Genomic DNA, 7418 nt, shown 5'->3' on the forward strand with positions numbered 1-7418 from the left:
CAGGGTCTGTAGTAAGTCACCTCATTATGGTTAATCAACAAAAGCCAGTGAATGAAAGACAACAGAGTGAAGGGCAAAGGGATGTCAGACTCAGAGAAGCAGAGGTGCAGGTCTTCAACCTTGTACACCTTTTATCTCAGGGATATTACATTAATTTTATGTGGTAGGGCTCGCAGGCTCTAATAGGGTGTTGAGCGCCTAGCAGTCGCGGCGGGGGAGGGAAAAAAAACTGTGGCCTCTAAACTGTCAGTATTTAAGTGGAAATAATGAAGAAAAAACTTGATAAAAGAGGAGAGGATGATTATCAGGGTATGCACCTGTCAGGTTTCTGAAGTTATTAGACCTTGTAGCTCAATCCAATCCGCACAATGGGAAATGAGGCCTCAGTGAAGACTATTTATGCGCAGCCTTGAGTATTTTCATTGGTCAGCAATTACAGCGTCTGATTCAAAGCGCTTACACATCCCTAATATGGGCTTTTTGATGGAGAAAAGCTGTCATCTTCTAATGAAGATGACAGAGGCTGTCTCACTCTCTGGGGAATTTATTAGAAAAAGGAGCCTCACATCATGTGAGTCATATGTAATGCTTTTTATTGCTGTAGTCACAGGCGGGAGAGGGAGGGAGAGAGAGAGAGAGAGAGAGAGAGAGAGCTTGTTTTGATGATTATATTCACTCTTGAAAATATATTAATGTCTTTGAGTTGCGCAAATCCTCATGTGTTTGTTTGTGTGTGTGTGCACGAGTGAGTGTGTGCATGAGAGAGAAAGAGAGATTGTAGCAGCCTGAATCTGTGTGTGCCCATCTATAATTGTGCACGGCTGCATGTACACTGTGTTCTTATGGGTCCTCTAATGAGTATCATTAAAACTCCTTTGTGCATCTCAAAAAGTAAAATCAATTCAAAGTCGCCATGTTTGCTTGAACGATGAAAGTGATTCAGATCGTACAGAGTTATCAAATATGTGCAAATGAAGCTCAGGAATTCTGAAGAATTCAGACCCAAACCCGTGTAATACCTGCATCTTTAAGATCCAACCTGCCTAAACTTTACTGGCACTGACACAATTTGAGACCAATCAAATACCGAAAACTATACAGTATTTTCACTTTATTATTCACACCATGCCTTCCCCTCTTTCCAGGGGTTACTGTTACATATAGAATTGCATCACATGACAAGAATGTGTTCAGACATTTGACACAGAGAGAATAAGAGTAAAGTTCTTTAATTGGTTGTCAGGCCTTGTTGTGTTCATCATAATGTAAGTTGCTCCAGAGCCATCATTGAAACTGACCAATCACGTTTTGTAATGTCATTGCTTAACAAAGGCAAGAAAAAATACGTATATAGGAGAAGTTTTCTTTTCAAACACATGTCGTGTTGATGTTAAATGTTTTGAAATGGTCAATTTTAAACCATGTTTTCCTAAACCTAGCATTTCAGTTCCCTAAACCTACATTTTATTGTCCCCTAAACATAAGTAGTTTAGTTTCCTAAACGTAAGAACTTGTTCCTTAAACATACCCAACAAAACTTGATGTAAGGCAAAAGTCAGTAAAAGGTTAAAAGGGGCACTCAAATCGCAGGAAAAAAACATTTGTCCCACTTACCCTAAGTGTTATGAAGCACAATAGTTATGAAGCTGATCAAACATTTGATACAATTGAAGGGTAAGAGGAGACATGCAACAAACTGAAAATGCTAAGCATCAACCCCATGCTATATTTTCAAAGAAAAAGCTGTTCAATACCTCGCTATGAAAAAATATACCATCAGGCTAAGAGTTATAGTGGCTAAAGGGCTTTACTCTTGAACTAAGGTCTGAGACATGGAGGTACTCCACTGGCTTCAAATGGCCTCCTCAGCAGTTCAAACACCACTTTGTGCAACAACAGACAAACAGACACAGAGACGGTTGACCTAAAGCTTTGAAACAGCCTGCCCAGCTCATCACCAGCAGAAATGTCTTTGCAAACAATACAAAGCAATTACACAAGCTGGTGAGGATGCAGTGGAAATATCTAGTATCCATTAGCCAGACCCACTGGCTAATGCTTTTTGTTGCTTTTTGCCCTTTATCTGTAACTGTCCCCTATTTCTTTCAGTCCTGATGGAAGTTAAAGGTAGCAGCTAACCGACCTTTCTGCAGACTTCCACTGATTCTTAAGCCTTGTTTAAGAGAAACTGCCAGACTCTCAATCAGTTGTTGATCAGTTGTTCACATTTACCACGGACAGATAGGCTCCTCTCTTACTAAAACACCAATAGATAGATACAATGCTCGCTGGCTGCAGTGGCTGATGACTCAACTGACAGCAAAGTCCAATATGTGATGGATTACAGTTTATAGAAGGTGTGAAGAAGTGTGATGACATACACACTACCACATCTGTAAGAGATCATACATATGTGCGAAAGTCATTTGGCATGCAGACGTGTGTGTAGGAATCTGTCCACCTCCCAGATCCATGCTCTTGATTTGCCGCTTGACAGTACGTCAGCTCACATTTTCCAACCCCTGACTTCCATGAATCATATCATATGACAGTTACAGCAATTACGAAACATGGATTTCTGTGTTTGAATTGGCATATTTGATCTCTGTTTTTGCTCTTCCACAAATCCTTGTAGCTGACAGGACATGCTAATGTTTCGTAAAAACCAGCTGGGTACACTGCTTTATTCAGTAAGATTTTTAAGATTTTTAAAAAAGTGACTTTGTTGGATGATCACATAGCAAATGTCTTAAATACTTAGTTGAAGAAAGTAACTGGCAGCTTTGGATAAACTTTAGGTAAAGGTGTAGCAGTTCCTTCTGGTTTTTATTCGGAATTACTGTTCATCATTTGAAAGCATAGAGAAATACTGATCATGTTGTAACTGATGTTCTTCTGTTTTTTTGTCTACATCGTGTAAGTACATTTTACCTGAAGATGCATGTTTTGTAAAATAGTGCTGTCTTGTTGTTGGACCATTTGTTTGACATGACGTATAAATAAAAAATAATAAATTAAACTGGCGAAAGACAACTTTTGTTACTTTAACTTATTCTGAAGTAAATACTGATTTACACAGTGTAATGTCTGTAGAGAAATCCTCAGGTAACGTTGGAACGACTGGAATCAAACCCACTGATGGAGGAGGCAAAGAAATGCGGAGAGGGTAAGTTACAGAAACCGAAGTAAATCAAGAATGAACAGACGGCCATTCACTGGATGGGGAACAGTCCGGTTTCAAAGTCTGCACCCCGTTGATATGTGTTTCCTTCTTACCACCGGGACCTGAGTCTGATTGCCTTTGAATAACTCATTTAAGAAAACAATCTGATAAATATATCTAACCTTAATTTTCTGGGTTACTTCTGCTGGTGCTTTTAGTTCACCAACACCACATGAGGCTGCCGAGTGTTCCTATTCAGCTCCTCTGAAACACCTTGCAATCCAACCAATATTTCACAGCACACCAAAGGACAATCAAATGCCATCATCTCACTGGATTTAGCAGCCTTATTGCTCTCTCTTCTTGACAACAGATTTCTAGAACAAAACCAGTGACCTCCATCGTTTCCAAGAATGGGTTGACAATGGGTTGCTGTTTTTTCTTACAGCATGCACTAAAGAGTCCTTTGTACAGTTATAAGGATTGTTGTGCAGCTGTATCAAAAAAAGCCAAAGGTCACCAGTATGAATGCACAGACATCTACACACGCCCACGCTGCGATAAACACAATGCAGTCTGTTTGAATGCACTCACTGTCTGCAAGGACAAGGCCTACGTACTATCATAATTGTGGTATTGATTACACATAACTCACTTTGTCTGATTATGATCACAATTTAATATCGACTTTCCACGTGCGATGAATTCACTCACCCGGTGTCAGTCTTGTTGACTCATATGATCTATGAGTCATCAATACCATTGATTCTCCCAAAGTTCATCCATCCATATGTGACTGGCACATCAGTATTTTACATAAAAAAGATTGAGGGGAGGCAATCTGCATGTCAGCAAAATGTCACCATAATTGAGCTCGGCTGATGTTATTGTCCCTTAACGAAGTTCTGACTGTTTTATAAACAGGGCTGGGACAAGAGGCATCAGTCACAAGGGAGAATGTTAACATTACCAAGGACAAGAGCATCTTGCATTAAACAGGAGCGGCAGATGTGCCTCACGCTCCTTCATATGGAATCTGAATGCATCTATCTATCTATCTATCTATCTATCTATCTATCTATCTATCTGTTCATGTGTAGACTCACACCACAGGGATGGCGGGCAATGTGTTTACAGTTTACAGGACAACAGGAGAACATGCAGTACTACAATAGCACACAAGAATGACAGCACACTGAGGCTAATTGGAAAAGGCCTGTCACTGATTACAGACACCCCCTGTTTGTGTGTGTGTGTGTGTGTGTGTGTGTGTGTGTGTGTGTGTGTGTGTGTGTGTGCGCGCGCGCATGTGTGCACACAAACGTGCCCCGCGTGTGCCTTGCGTGGGCGCAAAGGCTATTCAGTCCACACACGCCGGTGTGTCTCTGGCAATTGCTCTGCTGGTGGACGCCGCTGTGACAGTGGGCTGCCCTCGGAGGTCTCTGGATATCCAGTGTAAATCCAGCCCAGTGGAGCTGTGAAAAAAGCTAATAATATGTTATTGCAGTCTGGGTCCCCCTGTCGCCTCTCCATCAGAGCACCACTGTCACCTTACACATGGACCGCGGTGTGATAATGGACAATAATGCGGAGTAGCTGAGAGTGAGAAGTCCAATCTGCCTCCTGAGTGGTAAAAGGGTTGGAGGAAAGCACACCCCATATGCTGTGTGAGAGCTCCTGACTCCGAGGCCAGGTGTCATCCCATCATGAACCTCTTGGCATCCCTCACAATAGGAAAACTTTTGATTGATTATTAGCTTATTTCATGAATCGTGATGGTTCAGTCATGACAACAGAGGGGCCTGTGTGGGTTTTTTCTCACTGCAAAACTCTACTAATTGCATTCTTTTCCACTGAGAAGTGAGGCTAATTTGTGAATACCACTCCGCAGCTTTGTTTTTGTTATCACAGCATCCAAATACTTAAACGAGCTACACGGAAGACCGTTGCCTAATTGTTTCATCATGATGTGTTTATTCATATTTAATGTAGAAACATTTTCTCCTGCAAAAACAGTCATTAGTGGGAGTCTCGCAAAAGAAATAAATAACGCAGATTTCTTGTGAGAGAGTTTAAGTCTCTCAAAGAGAATCTAAAATCGTGTTATCAGCGGTGACTTCAGGCGTGTTTAGCAGTCAGCGAGGACGCTGCCGCACATGAGCTATTGTTGTGTTTTCTTTGTTTAGAAAAAAAGTTTCATGGAGCTACCTTCTGAACATAAGTAACAACTCCGTTTTCAAACCTAAACATATTAAATATGCTTCCTTTGATCAAGCAAATGTTTCTGGTTTTGCTTACAGTGAAATGTTTCCCTGTAGAGAAATGTTAAAACACAACAAAACACGAGCAGTGAAAAACAAAGTGGTACAACTTCCAGCCAGACTGAGGCCTCTAGTGGCAGCTAAAGGCAACATCCTCCCCCACTCAAAATTAGACTGCAACATAATGTGAAGGGTTCAAGGATGAGTCTTGGATTTTGTATTCAGCTTAACAATCTGATATACATTGTCCGTACAGAATATGTAGGCATAGAATCCCAGTGGGTGCAAAATACGTTTTAATATACTATTTTCTAATTTCTATAAATGTAAGCGCTGTGGATAAAATAGTTTCCAGCTGTCGCACAGGCCTCATTCACCAGGTTAGAGTAAATCTAAAACTGCATTGAAAGTCTTCTACTTGTAATTATTGTGATGTTGAGAGGGCACAGGGGGCATTTTATTTTCTGTCTGATGATTGAATTCCTGCCTCTCTCCCCGTGCTGAGTTGTATTTCGGTGCGTGACCACGGGCTTTGTGGTTTTCCAAGCCTCACGGGACCAATTCCCATTATTTACTTGACTGTGACCCCGTATCGTGACCCCTCAAGTCTCTCATTCTCCAGAAGCCTTCTTTTAAATTGCCCATCTAATGGCAACCTGCATTTTTACTGAACTGTAATGAATGCTCCAATTACGCTGAAGGTGATGGAGGCGATTTTCCTATGATAGAAGGGGTGATTGGATCTCCCACACTCCATTTCACTATCTCTCTGCTCTTCAGGCATTCCTGCAGACCTGTGGTCAGCACTAGCTGTTGGGAGGAAACTAAGCCTCCACTTGTGGTAATGCACCCTCTCAGTGCACCGCCAAGCTGCGCACCAATGAGGTGACTACAAAATTAAGTGCTTGAAATAAATGAATTCATTCTGGCAGAAATGTGTCAAATGACCTTTCCGCTGCTCATTACACATGGTGCACATTACACCAGAGAAATGCTCCTGTTGTCGGGGCTCCTTTGTTTCCCCCCCTCCCGTCTTTCTGCCTTGTCAAAGGCGGAATGGTAATTAATTGAAATCATTTCCATGTGTAAGGTTGTGTAGATCCCTCCTCAAGGTGTGTCAATGGGTCGATAGATATTTGGAGTGTATAGTGGAGTCAGGTGATAAGAACTCTAGTCATACAGTGCTAAATGGCTGCCAAAGCACCACAAAACCAATCCAAGGGCAGAGGACTTTGAGAGCAGGAAGTAACACAAAGAGAGAGGGGTGGGGGGGGGGAGTTTGTCCCCAGCGGACGATATTCTGACAACACCGGTCCCTATCCACAGATATTGAAATGTTTTAGCTCACTCAAGGCTGAGCACATTTTTTTTTCACTTGCTCTCTCTGATTAAAAGGTTGTTTGCGAGGACTGAACGGGTTCCTTCGAGGTGGCATCCTGAATGCAGGGCATTTTACCCAGCTCTGTGCACAAGAGAGGGGAGCTTATCCTAATGCAGAGGCAGCCTGTCTGCCTGCCAAGGAGAGATGTGGCTTTAAGAGGCCCATACATGGTGTTGATTAGTTTTACTGAGCGGGCATGCAGAGACCAATAAATTAAATATGAATAAATTAAAAATGTACTCTAGCAGAAAATTGCTTGGAAAACAACCACCTCCCCATTAAAATATGTATAGTAATGCCTTTTATGTGAAGTAACTTGGGATTAGATATCACTGTAAATTAACACGCCATCCAACCGTAGTGAAGAACTTTTCACTTTTAACAAGGAGTTATAAAAGAGGTATTTACTCCAGTGTGTTCAGTAATTAATTTGATATTCAAATGAGCTTACAGTATGTATTATAATTGCAAATATCCCAAATAAGAGTAGTTTAAAAAAGGGGTAGTGTCAACAAAGATTGATGAGGCTTGCTTTGAAATTGCCATCTGTTTCAAATGTGTACTCGGGGTGGGGTTCCCCTCCCTCTCTTCTTCTGTGGTAAATAGCGGCATC

Source organism: Sparus aurata, chromosome 4 (assembly GCF_900880675.1).
Source record: "Sparus aurata chromosome 4, fSpaAur1.1, whole genome shotgun sequence".
Classification (NCBI taxonomy): domain Eukaryota; kingdom Metazoa; phylum Chordata; class Actinopteri; order Spariformes; family Sparidae; genus Sparus; species Sparus aurata.